At 44.0% G+C, this 15805-nt stretch overlaps 1 long non-coding RNA gene across 1 annotated transcript; it reads right to left on the bottom strand.

Moving 5' to 3' along the window:
- Positions 1–1225: 1225 nt before the first annotated feature.
- LOC135229337 (uncharacterized) lies at positions 1226–15292 on the bottom strand. Its single transcript, XR_010320116.1, has 4 exons — positions 14790–15292; positions 7596–7770; positions 3413–3530; positions 1226–3234 (listed from the first exon to the last, which is right to left on the bottom strand). It is a non-coding gene; the product is annotated as an uncharacterized LOC135229337 (long non-coding RNA).
- Between the last annotated feature and the right edge of the window lie 513 nt (positions 15293–15805).

Raw genomic sequence — 15805 nt, 5'->3', positions numbered from 1 at the left:
TGTGATTGACTTAGTGTGATGCGCCCCAGATTCATCCATGGTGTGAGATGTTTCGGAGATTCATCATTGGTCTTTATTGTCGTGTAGTGTTCCACTGTGTGTATGTACCGTAGTTTGTTTATCCGTTCCTCTGTGGACGAGCACTTAGGTTGTTTCCATCTTTTTGCTACTGTGAATAATGTTGCAGTGAACACGGGTGTGCATGTGTCTATTCCTGTGACTGCTCATGGAAACCCTGGTGGCTAGTGGTTAAGTGCTACTGCTGCTAACAAAAAGGGTTAGGGTTTGGGGTTAGGGATGTTGGGGTTAGGGTTGTTAGAGTTAGGGTCGTTAGGGTTTGGGGTTAGAGTTTAGGGTTAGGGTTTTTTGGTTGGGGTTAGGTGTTTGGGTTAGGTTTAGGGTTTGAGGTTAGAGTTTGGAGTTACAGGTTAGGTGTTAGGGGTTGCAGTTTGGGGTTTAGGGTTTTGGGGTTTAGTCGTTAGGGTTTGGGTTAGGTTTTAGGGGTTAGGGTTTAGGTTTAGGATTGGCGTTGGTGTTGGGTTTGTTTGGGATATGTGGTTTGGGGTTAGAGGGTCGGTGTTAGAGGGTTGGGGTCTAGAGGGTTGGGGGTTAGAGATTGAGGGAGTTAGAGGGTGAGGGGTTAGAAGGTGAGGGGGTTAGAAGTTGAGAAGATTATAGAGTGAGGGAGTGAGAAGGTGAGGGTGTGAGGGGGTGAAGGTTAGGGTTTAGGGTTAGAGGGTTTAGGCTTAGGGTTCAGAAGCTTGGGGTTAGGGGGTTAGGGTTCAGAGGTTGGGGTTGGTGTTGTGGTTAGGGTTAGAGAGTTAGGGTTAGAGGATTAGGGTTAGGGGTTAGGGCTAGGGCTTAGGGGTTCAGGTTTAGGGGTTTGGGATGGGTTTGGGGTAAGGTTTTAGGGTTTAGGATTAGAGGGTTAGGCTTAGGGCTTAGAGTTTAGGGTTTTAGGATTTAGAGTTTAGGGCTTAGGGCTTAGAGCCTAGGGTTTAGGGCTTAAGGTTTAAGGCTTAGAGTGAGCGTTAAGGCTGGGGGCTGGGGTTAGGGTTTAGGGTATTAGGGTTAGAGGGTTAGACGGTTTAGTGTTTAAGTTTAGGGTTTAGGGGTTAGGGGTTGGGGTTAAGGGTGTTAGTGTTTAGGGTTGTGGCGTTTAGGGTGTTAGGGTTAAATGTGTTAGGGCTAAGGGTGTTAGGGTTTTGCGTGTTAGGGTTTTAAGTGTTATGGTTTAGGGTTTAGAGTTAAGTGATAGGGTTAGGCTTAGGCTCATTCTTAGGTTTAGGGCTAGGGATTTGAGGTTTAGGGTTTGGGGTTAGGTTTGGAGGTTGGGGTTAGGATTAGGGCTAGGGTTAGAGGGTTAGAGGTTAGAGTTAGAGGGTTAGGGTTTCGGATTAGGGTTTCATGTTAGCGTTAGAGGGTTAGGGTTCGAGGGTTAGGGTTAGGGTCATTAGGGTTAGGGTGGTTAGGGGTTAGGGTTAGGTGTTAGGGTTTAGGGTTTACGGTTAGGTTTAGGGTTTGGGATTTGAGGTTTGGGTTTAGGGTTTGAGGCTTAGAGTATAGGGTTTAGTGTGTAGGGTTTTGATGTGTAGTGTTTTGGGGTGTAGGTGTTTAGGTTGTAGAGTTTAGGCTATAGGGGTTACGGTTTGGGTTAGGGTTAGAGTTTAGGGCCTTGGGGGTTAGGACCTAAGGGCTTAGGGTCTTAGGGGCTTTGGGGCTCAGGGCTTAGGGGCTAGAGTTAGAGGGCTAAGGCCAGAGGGCCCGAAGGCCAGAGGGCCAGGGTTATGGTTTGATTCCTGGCTGGCAATTTTTTTCCTTCAATATTTTGTGTAAGTCATCCCTTTGCCTTCTTGCCTGCATGATTTCTGCTGAGTAGTCCAAGTTTTTTATTATTTACTCTCCTTTGTTGGTGACTTCCTTTATCCCTAGCCTCTCTTAAAATTCTCTTTATATTTGATTTTGGCAAGTTTGATTATTATGTGTCTCGGTCACTTTCTTTTGAGATCTACCTTATGTGGAATTCGATGAGCATCTTTCATGATATCATGGAAGTTTTCTGCCAACAAATCTTCAACAGTTCCCTTTGTATTTTCTGTTAGCCCTCCCTGTTCTGGTACTGAAATCACTCATAGTTATTTCTCTTGATAAAGTCCCACATGATTCTTTGGATTTCTTCATTTAAATTTCTTTTATCTGCTTTCTCTTCAAATATATTAGTCCCAAGAGTTTCATCTTCAATCTCAGTAATTCTGCCTTCCAATTCCTCAGTTGTGCTCTTCTTACTTTCTATTGAGTTTTCTAACTCTGTAATTTTATTGTTAATCTTCTGAATCTCTGATTGCAGTCTCTCTATGGTTTCTTGCAGCTTATTAAATTTTTAACTATGTTCTTGAGTAACCTTTTTAATTTCTTCAGCTGCTTTATCTTTATGTTCCTTGGCTTGATCTGCATTTTGCCTCATTGGAGAAATCCTTGGGCCCTTCACTGGCTCGCCATTCAGCTCCGCGACGTCCACTACTGGCCCTGGCCTCTGGCCGGTGCCCCACTGCGCGAGTGCTCCGGAGCGATGTTTCTCCACCCATCACTATCATTCTGCCACCAGGGGATATGTGAGTGTGGGAGTCACCATTTCTCACTGGCAGCAGCGTCACAAGTCACTAGACTTCCAGGTACCCGCAGACCTAGGCTGCCTTCTGCCTCAGGCAAGGTCCCGAATCCTTTATACCAGATGCTGACACCGGGCCACTGGTGAACATTCATTTTGATCGACACAGAGGTCTGAGTGAGGGTCAGCAGGCCAGGTAGGTGAAGTCAAGGCCAGGTGGGCGGGACTAAGGTTTCTTTGCCATCACCATGGAAAGAGTCTCCCCACCGGAAGAGTGGGCAGAGCTTATGATGGGCCTGGTGACAAGACTCAGCCAATGGCAGAGATCCAGTCCGCCAGGCAGATGACACAGGGTCCTCCATTGTGACCTAGGACACCTAGTGGTCACAGGATTTGAGCACACCCTGGGAAAGGCTACGCAGGCACAAGGGAGCCCCTGGTGCGGACTGCTTCACGGCATTGGCAGAGCAGGCCAGGGTCCAATTTTCCCACTTTCCTCAGGATATCAGTACGCAAGACATCCTCACTCAGCATCTCTTGCCTCTCTCTCTATATGTGTTCATTCTCTGAAATCTCTTCCTTCTCTCCCTGAGTCACTTCCCAGCTTGGAGTGCCTGATAGAGTGCCTAGAGACGAAAGAGCAAAGGGGGAAGGTGACTGATTGGGGAGCTACATCACGGGTGTACTCTGGCCAGGTGAAGCTTGTTGACATGTGGCAGCCTCTCCGGAGACTACTAATTCCGCTGATGACATTCTATGCAAATACCCGGGTGAGTGCCATGGGCAGAAAACATTGACACATACCTGCCAGAGGCCTATCCTGGGTCTGAAGAGTCCACCCTGGTCTCCAGCGACTCATCATCTCAGCACACACTTTGCTGCACGCATGGAAATCGCCTCTCTGCACGAATGCCTTCACCTGCTAGGAAACACACGATGTCACTCAGCCAAAGGAGAGCACAGGCAAAGTCAACAGAAGCCCCCATTGTCAAGATTTTGCTTCTGCTGGGCCACAGCCCCCGGTGGCACACTGCATGCGCGTCACTTCTCCAAAGACAAGGCCGAATTCTGGGCAACCAGGGCCCCAGCAGTCCAGAGTCTGCAGAAGGCGGCACATGGATCGCCTCTTTGCCACATACAGGAGGGAGGCCTGTGCCCTAGACTGGCTCCGCTAGAGCTCCACGACCTCAGCTATTTTCCCTGACCTTTGGCCCGTGCCCTCATGAGTGTGTTATCTCTAGTTACACTTCTCCTCCGACCACTCTGAATCCACCACCTGCGGATACCTGAGTATGGAAATTAACATCTATCACTCGCTGCAGTGTCACAGGTCGGTCACTAGGTGTCTAGGCTCAGACTGACCTTGGCTGTCTTCTGCCCAGGCAACTAGCCTAAGCCTTCAAAGGAAATGAGGACACGTGGTCACTGGCCGACATCCTTTAACCAACACTGAGTCCCTGGTCAGCATCCTGGAGTCCTGGCAAGAAGAGCCAGGCACCTCCAGGAGCATCTGGAGGAGGAGACAGGGGCTGAAGAGGCTACCACACCTACTGGTGCTGCTACACATGTGGGAGACCTGGCTGCAGAGGGTGCAGGCATGGCCTCAAGGTCAAAGGAGAAAGCACCTGAAGACGTGCTAGGACTCTTAGACTGAGAGAAGCAGGATGTCTGGACTGCAAAATATGCACTCTTCAGGGAAGAAGTTCATTCAAGCTTCTTAAACCCACCTCACCTGGAAAATCCATCCTCTTTTAGCCTTGTGCCCCTTCCACACCCCTTCTAGTACAAAGAGAGATGCAGCCCTACGGCACCAGGGTGGAAGAAGCCCCAGGATAGCTGTCCGAAGACATGAGGTCCACTCAAAAGCTTCCCCCACCAAGGAGAGAAGAGGACAAGACTCATCTGCAGATGAGGTCTCAGGGCCCTGAGAATGAGCATAATGTTTGTAAGGAAAGAGAAATAGGATTTCAGTGGGACATGGAAGTATGACAAAGAGCCTCTGCAAAGATAGCTCTAAGGGAGGTGTGATTGTGAAGGTGGGCTGGTCACTGAGTTCTTTGTAGTACAAGGTACCAGACAGAAGCCAGACTCTGGGGGGAACCTGCCTGCCGGTGAGCAGTGGGCATAAAACCCTAAACCAATGAGAATCAAATCCCTTCTCAGCAGCTTCTGCACAGATCAGTGATGTTTGCTTGGTCTCTCTCTTTTCTGTGGTCTAACCTGATCTGTTCTGAGATCAGAGAGTTGGAATAGAAAAGCCTGACTGAGATGAAACGAGCAAAGAGAAGACAAGGCCTCCTAAATCTGGTGAAGACAGAACACAGATAACCAAAGGTGAGGATGGGAAGAAACAGATTGAGTTCCAAGTCCCATCCACAGTATCCCAGGGCCTGGGAATCCCTGGAAGTGCCAGAGGTGTGTACTCCCTGGGAGATGCGACCCCAAGTGTCAGAGGAAGCCCTGTGGAGCAAGGAAGGGAGGGCAGGGCCTCTAGGATGGGCACTTCCATACAGGCTGCCCATGTGAATTTCTCAGAGTGACCGTGACAGATCCTGAGAGGGACAGTTTGAGGCAAAGGAAAGTAAGTTTTCTGAAGAGGGGTGAATTCCACAGTCCCCTGATAATGAAACAGAAATCCCGTCCTGCTCAGAGGTACTGAGTAGGAGGGATTGTGAATTCCCATCCTGCACAGAGGCTGGCTGGGAAGTTCGACTGTCTAAAGACAATGTGGCCAAAGTCTTCTTTATCTTTCAAAGATATATCTTTAACTTCCTGCAAATTCAATCCTGAAAAAAAGCCTAGAATATACAAGTGTGGGTTTTTCAGGAGAGCAACAAGGGGAGAAGGTGATAGTGGCATATCAGAGAAGGAGAACAATAGTCTAAGAGTCCCTGTGTTACTTAATGAATCACACACGGTGTCAAGCATTCTTCCTTACCTGTAGACATGCAAATTCAGTAGATGTTTTAGCAATAACTGAATTAATCCTCAGAATTCTTTTTGGCCATTTCGAGGCATAGAGACCAGAAGAAGTCATTAGTTACAAGAGCAAGCAATAATTCGCTGGTCTGAATTTTGTTCAATTTCTGTGTTTGCCCTTCATAGATGGATAAAAGTCTCTGAATCTGGCATTGAAGACAGTGTTTTCTCTATTGTTATGGATTGAATAGTGTCCCCCAAAATGTGTGTCAACCTGGCCAGGCCATGATTCCCAGTATTGTGTGGTTGTCCTGCATTTTGTGATCTGATGTGATTACTTATGTGTTGTAAATTCTAACCTCTGTGATGTTAATGAGGCAGGATTAGAGGCAGTTAGGTTAATGAGGGAGGACACAATCTGCAGGATTAGGGTGAGTCTTGAGTCAGTCTCTTTTGAGATACAAAGAGAAAAGTGAGCAGAAATGAGAGGGACCTCATACCACCAAGGAAGAAGTGCCTGGAGTGGAGCATGTCCTTTTGACCCAGCGTCCAGGCGCTGAGAATTTCCTAGGCCAGGGGAAGATGGATGACAAGGACTTTCCCCCAGAGCCACAAAGAGAGAAAGCTTTCTCTGAGAGCTGGCGCCCTGACTTCAAACTTCTTGCTTCTTAAACTGTGAGAGAATAAGTTTCTGTTTGTTAAAGCCATCCACTTGTGCTATCTCTGCTATAGCCACACTAGATAACTAAAAAACACATATATAAAATAGTAAAAAAAAAAAAAAAGTTTCAAATACACACACATACACGTATGATGTTATTAAACTTTAAAAGGTTTTACATTCTTATAACACATTTAACAACAGATATTTGTATACAGAAGTTATAATAAGAGCCATCCCCACATAAGTATATTGTACCTGCTCCCCCAAAGTGTCCAGTGTCCAAAGATACATATGTACCCTTTTACATACTTCTTTTTGCCGGGACACATGTAAGTACATTCATTTGTTTGTTTTTATGGAAATTAGGTCACATTCTACCCATGTTTTTCTCTGAATCACTCTTCACTTGACAATTTTTCATGGTTCCTCTAAATCAGCAGACATGGAAGAAGCACTCTTTTTGGTTCTTCTTATTTTTAACTCCCACCACTCTTCTGTCAGTTTGTTGTAGTGTGGTGGCTTGCATGTTGCTGTGATGTTAGAAGCTATGCCACCGGTATTTCAAATACCACCAGGTTCACCGATGGTAGACTGGTTTGAGTGGAGCTCTGGATTTAGACAGACTAGGAAAAAGGACCTAGTGACCTATTTCTAAAAACAACTGGCCAGTGAAATCTTACAAATAGTACTGGAACACTGTCTGATGGAATGACAGAGGATAACCCCTTAGGTTGGAAGGCACTCAAAATACAAGTGGGGAAGAGCTACCTCCTCAAAGTAGATCCCACTTTAATGACGTTTCCTGATGGGGCACAACTCATAATGAGAAGAAACTGATGCAAATATCCTTTAATAATCAGAACGTGGAATGAAGGAAGTATGAATCTAGGGAAATTGGAAGTCATCAAAAATGAAATGGAATGCATAAAGGTCAGTAATCCAAGGCATTAGTTAGCTGAAATAGCTTGGTTTTGGACCTTTTAAACTAGACAATGATATGTTCTACTATGCCAGGATTGAGATACTAAAGAGAACGGCATCATATTCATCGATAAAAAGAACATTTCAAGATCTTTTCTGAAGTAGAACACTACGAACAATAGGATAATATTCACAGGCCTACCAGGAAGACCAGTTAATAAGACTATTATTCAAATTTACACACACATTATGAATGTGAAAGATGAAGAAGTTGAAGGTTTTTACCAAGTTCCGCAGTTTGAAACTGATCAAACGTGATGCATTCATCAATCAAGATGTACTGATAATTACGTAATTAGAATGCGAAGTTGAAAACAAAGCAGACAAATCAGCAGTTGGAAAATAAGGTATTGATGATAGAAATGACAATGAAGCTTACCTGATAGAATTTGGCAAGACCAATGACTTATTCATTGCACATACCTTTCGTCAGGAACATAAATGGTGACTATACTCGTGAACCATTCCAGGCAGAATAGATAGGAATCAAATTTGTGGAAGGTGATGATGGAGAAGGTCAATACCATGAGTCAGAATCAGGCCAGGGGCTGACTGCAGAACAGATGATCAGTTGCTCATATTCACGTTCAAGTAGAAGCTGAAGAAAATTAAAACAAGTCCATGAGTCAAAGTATGCCCTTGAGTATATCAAACCTGAATTTAGAGACCATCTCAAGAATAGATTTGATGCACTGCACACTAATGATCGAAGACCAGATTAGTTGTGGGATGATAACAAGGACATTATATATGAAAAAAACAAAAAGTCATTAGAAAGACAGGAAAGAAAGCAAAGACCAAAGAGGATGTCACAAGAGACTCTGAATCTTGCTCTTGAATGTACAGTACCTAAAGAGAATGGAAGGAAAAATAAAGTAAAAGAGCTCAACAGAATACCTGAAAGGGAAGCTGGAGAAGACAAAGTATGATAATATAATGTGAACAGATCTGGAGTTAGAAAACCAAAAGGGAAGAAAACACCTGGCATTTCTCAAGCTGAAAGAACTGAAGGAAATATTCAAGCCTCTAGGTGCAATACTGAAGGAAGGATTCTATGGGCAAAATATCGAACAACACAGGAAACATCAAAAGAAGACGGAAGGAATACACAGACTCAATACACCAAAAAGAACTGGTCGACATTCAACCATTTCAGGAGGTAGCATTGGATCAAGAGCTGATGGTACTGAAGGAAGAACTCCAAGCTGCACTGAAGGCATTGGCAAAAAACACGGCTCCAGGAACTGATGGAGTACCAAATGAGATGTTTCAACACAGGGACGCAGTGCTGGAGGCACTCACTTGACTATTCCAATATATTTGGAAGACAGCTACCTGACCAAATGACTGAAAGAGATCTATATGTGTACCCATTTCAAAGAGAGGTGGTCCAACGCAATGTGGAAATTATCGAGCAATGTAATGTCATTAACATCCCACGCAAGAAAAATTTTGCTGAATATAATTTAAAAACAGTTGCAGCAGTACACAGACAGGCAACTACCAAAAATTCAAGCTGGATTCAGAGGAAGACATGGAATGTGGGATATCATTTCTGATGTCTGATGGATCTTGGCTGAAAGTAGAGTATATCAGTAAGATGTTTACCTGTTTTTGTTTCCTATAGAAGCACACTCAACTGTGTGGCTCATGACAAATTATGGATAGCTTAGCAAAGAATGGGAATTCCAGAACACTTAACTGTATTCATGCGGAATATCTACGTAGACCAAGAGGCAGTCATTTGAGTAGGGCAAGGGGATACTGTGTGGTTTAAAATCAGAAAGTTATGTGTCATGGTGGTATCCTTTCACCATACTTACTCAATCTGTATGCTGAGCAAACATTCTGAGAAGCTGGTTTCGAAGAACAAGAACATGGCATTAGTTTTGGAGAAAGATTCACTAACAACCTATGATATGCAGCTGATACGACCTTGCTTGCTGAAAGTAAAGAGGACTTGAAGCAGTTACTGATGAAGAGCAACCACTACAGCCTTCAGTATGGATTACACCTCAACATAAAGAAAACAAAAATTCTCACAACTGGACCAGTAAGCAACACCATGATAAACAGAGAAAATACTGAAGTCATCAAGCATTTCATTTAACTTGAATCCATAATCAATGCCCACAGAAGCAGCAGTCAAGAATTCAAACAATGTATTGCATTGGGCAAATCTGTTGCAAAAGACCTCCTTAAAGTGTTGAGAAAGAAAGATGTCACTTTGAGGACTAAGGTGTGCCTGAGCAAAGCCATGATATTTTCTATCACCTCACATGCTTGAGCAAGTTAGACAATGAATACGGAAAACGGAAGAACTGATTCATTTAAAATATGGTGTTGGCAAAGAATACTGAATATACCATGGACTGCCAGAAGAATAAACAAAACCATCTTGGAAGAAGTACACCAAGAATGCACCTTAGAAGCAAGGATGGCGAGACTTCATCTCACGTGCCTTGGACATATTTTCAGGAGGGACCTGTCCCAGGAGAGGCTCATCATGCTTGGAAAAGCTGAGGGTCAGAAAAAAAGAGGAAGGCTCTCAACAACATGAACTGACACACTGGCTGCAAGAATGGGCTCAAACATAGCAATGATTGTGAGGATGGTTCAGGATCAGGCGGTGTTTCATTCTGTTTTACACAGGATCGATGGCATCTAACAGCCACAACTAACATATGTATGCATATATATATGTATGTGTGTGTGTGTATATATATATACCTATTGCCATCGAGTCGTTTCCAACTCATAGTGACCCTACAGGACAAAGTAGAACTGCCCCACAGAGTTCCCAAGGAGCGCCTGGTGGATTCGAACTGCTAACCTTTTGGTTAGCAGCTATAGCTATTAACCATTATGCGACTAGGGTTTCCATATATATATATATTCTCTTCACTAGTTTTGCATCTCTAGAGATCCCAGGCTAAGACATTTGGTACCTACTGTGGTTCTAGAGGAACCAAATCTTAAGGATGAGTTTTCTGAATTGATTCTCAAGTCTGGCTAGTCTTAAAGGCACTGATGACTGTCTCCAGTAGTAAACAGGCTATTGCTAATCCATGGTGGGAGGTGACAATAGAAATACGCAAAATACTACTACCACTGGATCAAATATTTGTGAGAGACAAGGCTCTGCCTGATTACATATTTGATACTTTTCTATAATTTTGTCAGAATAAGAATAATAAGGAAGCTGCTTGGTTAGTCCTGCTTTTGCTAGTCACACTGGTGAATGAAAGAAATGGGCTCAAAGCTGAAGCACCACATACAAGATCTGAAAGCTGCCACTTGTGCCCAGAAAGAAAACCATATTTCTTATAGTAACAAGGCTAATGCTGCCAAAAATAAACTCAGATTCTTATCATAAGAGTGACTGAATTAAAGCGCCAATTGAATATCCAGCCTCAAATGGTGTCTGAAGTTAGAGTGAGGGCACTGATTGGGAAGAAATGGGATCCTGAAACTCGGGATGAGGACATATGGGCAGACAGTCAGGAAGTGGGGGACAATGAACCTCCAATTTCTGTTGAATCACTCTTCCTAACAGAACCAGACCTCTTACTCCCATCTGAAGAGATTCTCTAACTTTGCCTGCTAAGGCACCCTTCCCAGTAAAACAATTATCCCTTCCACCTCCATCTAATGAGATTACCCTCAGCTGTGCCTGAAGTGTCTTGTTTGAGTTATCTCCTGGGGTGGTATCTGGGGCATTGCCTGGGGCATCACCTTAGGCAGATGTCTTATAAGACACGGCTGAACATCCCACTGCCACTGCCCATTTTTGCTTCTAGACCTATACCTAGACTTCAGTCCCAACAAGCCCCAAAAGGTGAACTATGAAGTATGACCCAGGAGAAAGTATGCTAAACTCCAAAAGAACTGCTTGATTTTTCTAATACATACATACATACATACAGAAACCTGGTGAATATGTGTGGGAATGGCTATTATGGGTGTGGGATAATGGTGCAAGCAACATAAAGGTGGATTAGTCTGAGTTTATTGATATAGACCCAGGAAGCATAGATTCTTCATTCAGTGTTTCAGCTTCAGAGGTTAGAAAAGGATCTCATAGTTTATTTGGTTGGTTTACTGAAGCATGGATTAAGTGGTGGCCTATAATAAATCAAGTGGAAATGGCAGATCTGCCATTGTATACTGTAGGAGAAGGTAACCAAAGGCTGAGGGAAACTGGCAGGTTAGAATGGATTTATTAGGCTGGACCCACAGATCCACACACGGAGTGCCCAGAGGGCTCTCTTTGTACCATAGCGGTGAGGTACAAATTTGGGAAGCAAGCCCCAGCATTATTGAAGACTTCTGTGGTTGCTATTTTATGTAAGTAAGAGTCCACAGTGAGAACTGCCCTAACTGAATTAAGACACCTAACTACAATGCAGTTGACTGGACCCCGTGGTGGTAGCAGCCAAGTGGTGGCACTCAATCAACAAAGACAAGGTGTGTGTGGTTACCATAACAGACAGTAGAGTCAAAGCAGTAATCAGAATAGTCTGCTCACATGGATTTATGGCAATGGCTACTTAGTCATAGTGGCCCTGGGAGTGAAAGAGCTGGGAAATGTACATCTCCTGGTACCTAGTGTCTTAGATATCTAGTGCTCCTGTAACAGAAATACCACAAATGGATGACTTTAACAAAGAAAATTATTCCCTCACAGTCCAGGAGGCTCTATAAGTCCAAATTCAGGGTGCCAATTCCAGGGGAAGACTTTTTCTCTCTGTCACTCCTAGGGGAAGGTCTTTGTCACCAATCTTCCCCTGGACAAGAAGGTTCTCAGCACAGGGACCCTAGGTCCAAAGTGTGCACTGCTCCTGACACTTCTTTCTTGGTGGTACTGAGGTCCCCCTGTCTCTCTGCTCTTTTCTCTTTTATATCTCAAAAGAGACTGACTTAAAACACAACTTAATCTTGTAGATTGAGCCCTGCCTCCTTAACATAACTGCTTCAAATCTTCGCTCATTAACATCATAGAGGTAGGATTTACAATACATTGGAAAATCACACCAGCTGACAAAATGGTGGATAATCGCACAATACTGGGAAGCATGGCCTATTCAAGCTGATATATACATTTTGGGAAGACAGAGTTTAATTCGTAACACCTAGTATGCAGCTATCGACCTGTTAATGCCTTTTTCTCCATACCTGTTTGGAAGTATCACCAGAAACAGTGTGCCTTCTCTCTGACCTAAGTATATAAGGACCAAATAATATAGAGGAATCTCTGTTACATTTTCTCCATCTTACCGTTATTTGGCCTCATAGGCAGACCCAGTCACTTAATTGCACGGCAGAATGAAGAGATTAAAGCCCCAACATTCTTGCCAGTGGACCAGGAAGGTAGCTGCTCAGACATCAGAGAGCCTCAGAGAGACAGAGACCAGGCGGCTCAAGAGAGGGATACCATAAAGTTGTTTTTCATACCCCCCTCCACTCCCATAGTTGCATATGCTTTGCTCTGACCCTAAGAAGTAGATCAATCCTTTGAGAACTGCATTATGGGTTAGAACACCAACAAGGTCCCAGACTGAGTGACACTCCCATAGATTACATCCAAATGTCATTGCAAAGTCTTCAAAATCTGAACTGACATCTGAGCCACAGCATCCAGAAGTTGGGAAAGAACCTGCAGCCTGAACATAACTGGGCCAAGTGATTGCTAAAACAAAGAACATCAACATTTTCTGTAAGATTGAAGTAAGACATAGTCTTGGAATCATAGACAAAAACTTTAAAAAGCTACTTTAACCACACTCAAAGAAGTAACAGGCACACCTTAGAAAAATAGAAAAATACATAGAAACCATTCACAAATGAAAATTTTAGACAGGAAAAATAGAGATAAAAAATTCACTTGATCAGCGGAATGCTGTTGACAGACAAAAGGATCAATGAGATGAAAATAGTTCAATTGAAAATATCCAATCTGAAAACAGAGGACAAATATTGAAAAAAAAAATGAACAGAGCCTCAAAAAAATCCAAAAATATCTAACATTTATTTATTGGAATTCCATAAGGTGTAGAGAAAATATGTGGTGTAGAAAAAAGTATCTGAAGAAATACTGGCTGAACACTTTCCCAATTTGTTGAAAGACATAAACTTACAGATTCAAGAAGCTATGCAAACTCCAACAAGTTCAACTCACATAATTTTACGCCCAAATGCCTCACTGTCAATTGTGGAATAACAAGGACCAAGAAAATATCTTCAAAGAAGCTAGAGAGAAAACAACTCATCTCACACAGGAGAAACAATTGGAATGACTCTGTATTCATCATCTGTAGCCATGGAGGCCAAAAGGCTGTGAAAACAACATTTTTTCAACACTGAAAGAAAAGAAACATTAACCCAGTGTTCTATAGGCTGTTATTTCTTTCATGAGTAAAGGAAAAATATTGACATTCTCAGGTGAAGGACGCTTAAGAGAATTCATCGCCACCAGACTTGTTCTAAATGAAACACTAAGGAAGTTCTTCAGGTGGTAGACTTGGAATTCAGGAGTTATGGAAAGCAACAAAGTCGAAAGTACCTTCTGAAGTTTGCCGATCAGCCAAAGATTAGACAGGTCTATAAAACAAACAATAACACACGTGAAGAAAGTGTTTCTTAGTTCAATCGTGTGTATGAGACCAAAAGTACAAAACCTGCCCAAAAGCACAGAAAAGAGGGCAGGACGGAACAGGAATCATGGCGGATGGAAACGGGGAACCGGAGCATAGAAGAGAATATGGACACATCATGAATATTGCCACCAATGTCACAAAACAATTGTGTATAAATGGCTGAACAAGAAAGTAATTTGCTCTGTAAAGTTTCAAATAAAGCACAATAAAAAATTTTTAAAAAGTGGTAGGTATCTGGGTAAACATATTATGCCAACCCTGCTGTCACTGCACAACATGGTGCAGGACTCCCCTCTTTGGAAAGACTTTCTAGCCTATTGCAAACACTTTGGAATATACTCTTGGTGGCAAATTAGTATTAGAGAATGGGATTATTTTGAAAATATGAGATGTCTGTACTCATGTCTGGTGAATAAACTGGATAATAAAATTTTCAGAGCGAAATGAGATGTTCTAACAGAAAAATAGGCCTGAATTCCCACGTGGGCCATGAGGCTAATCTGAAGGCCTTTCCCAGAGAGGCATTTCAGGCACTTCTAGAGCAGCAGGAGCACTGGGGAATGCATGTATCAACCTCCCCCAGGGCCTTCTCTGAGGAGTAAGTACCTGCTTTAGTACTAAGCTTAGGGGTTCATAAATAGTCATTCTGCATAAGGTCTTCAGGTTCAAGTCTGTAATCCAGCTGGGATTCTGTGTGTGCTGCATCTCTGCATCAAAAGAACATGCTTCTAGAAGCAGAATGCCAGGAGAGAGGCGGTTGGGCAGTTGGGGGTGGGGGGTGCTGCGCAGACAGGGGTGCCCAAGGGAGGCACAATATAGTCATTCTGCAGCAGGTCTAGTCATTCTGCATAAGAATTAGAATGCTTCTGTCAATGCATAATAGTTTACATGCAGGACATAAACAAAGTGACTGAAGGACAAAGTCGAATAGTAAACCAAGCCACTCCCTGTCAATCCTTACCTGAGAGGGTCTTCATGAAGACTTCCGGGGATGGAGAAGGACACAGTAAATGCTGATTTATTTTACCTCTTCCTTCCTCAAGAAACAGGAACTGGTGTTAAGATGTCAGGTGTCAAGCCCCAAACTCCTCTTCTGGTCTGTATTTAAGCTGTATAATAAAACTGGGATCAGGCAATCAGCCGTGAGCAGACAGACCCAGAGTATTCCCAGTGCCCCACATCTTTGAGCTCCAGTGAGATCCTGTTCTTAGTCACTAGATTAGCAGAGGAGCTGAAAGACTGAAATTCCGTGTTTTAAGGCAACTTGGGCTTCAAACAGTCACTTATTGCTAAAGTCATATTTCTCTGTGTTAATTTATGATCCTTAACTCAAATCCGGAGTTTGGAGCTCATTTTGATAACTCCTCATTAGTCTGCATAGACTAGAGTCTGCTCACAGTCAGTGATGACAATGGAGGAAACAAAGTCCCTAGCCCAGAGGAGGGACTGCTCCCCATATTTGGGGAAATGCCCCTGGGAAGCATTGGCGAGGTGCACTTTGGCCTCTGTGGCTTTGCCTTCTGCTCCTGGAATTGCACCCTGGGGGCCTCCATATGCAGACCCAGAGTCCGTGGGTGACCACAACTCCCCCGTTCTGGGTCATCGTCCGGACACACGTTGCGATATGCTTCCTGCCCTCCTTTCCAGCATAAGCGCTGCGATCACAAGTGGCAGAACCAGTTCTCAGGTCCAGACCCTAGACCTTGCCCTCCTTGGCCTTAGGCTTCCCCTAGTCCTGGTGGAACCTGCAAGCCTGGCGGATGCGAGGTTAGCACCCAGCTGGGTGGGCTTGGGCCTGTCTCAAAAGGCTCATGGTGCACGTGGGTTCCGCCTCCTTGGAGCCTGCGGGCTTGCGGCGGGCAGCCCGGCATCTCCTGCCTCCCTCAGGCGCCCTCTCTGAGCAGCAGCTCCCCTCCCCCTCCCCCGCCAACCACCCAACAGTCGCACTGCCTGCTTTCTGCTTCTAGAAGCGTGTTC

The sequence above is a fragment of the Loxodonta africana genome, unplaced genomic scaffold (genome assembly GCF_030014295.1).
Source record: "Loxodonta africana isolate mLoxAfr1 unplaced genomic scaffold, mLoxAfr1.hap2 scaffold_231, whole genome shotgun sequence".
In the NCBI taxonomy this organism is placed as follows: domain Eukaryota; kingdom Metazoa; phylum Chordata; class Mammalia; order Proboscidea; family Elephantidae; genus Loxodonta; species Loxodonta africana.
Note: the sequence above shows the minus strand (reverse complement) of the source record. Positions and strands in the feature narration are given on the sequence as shown.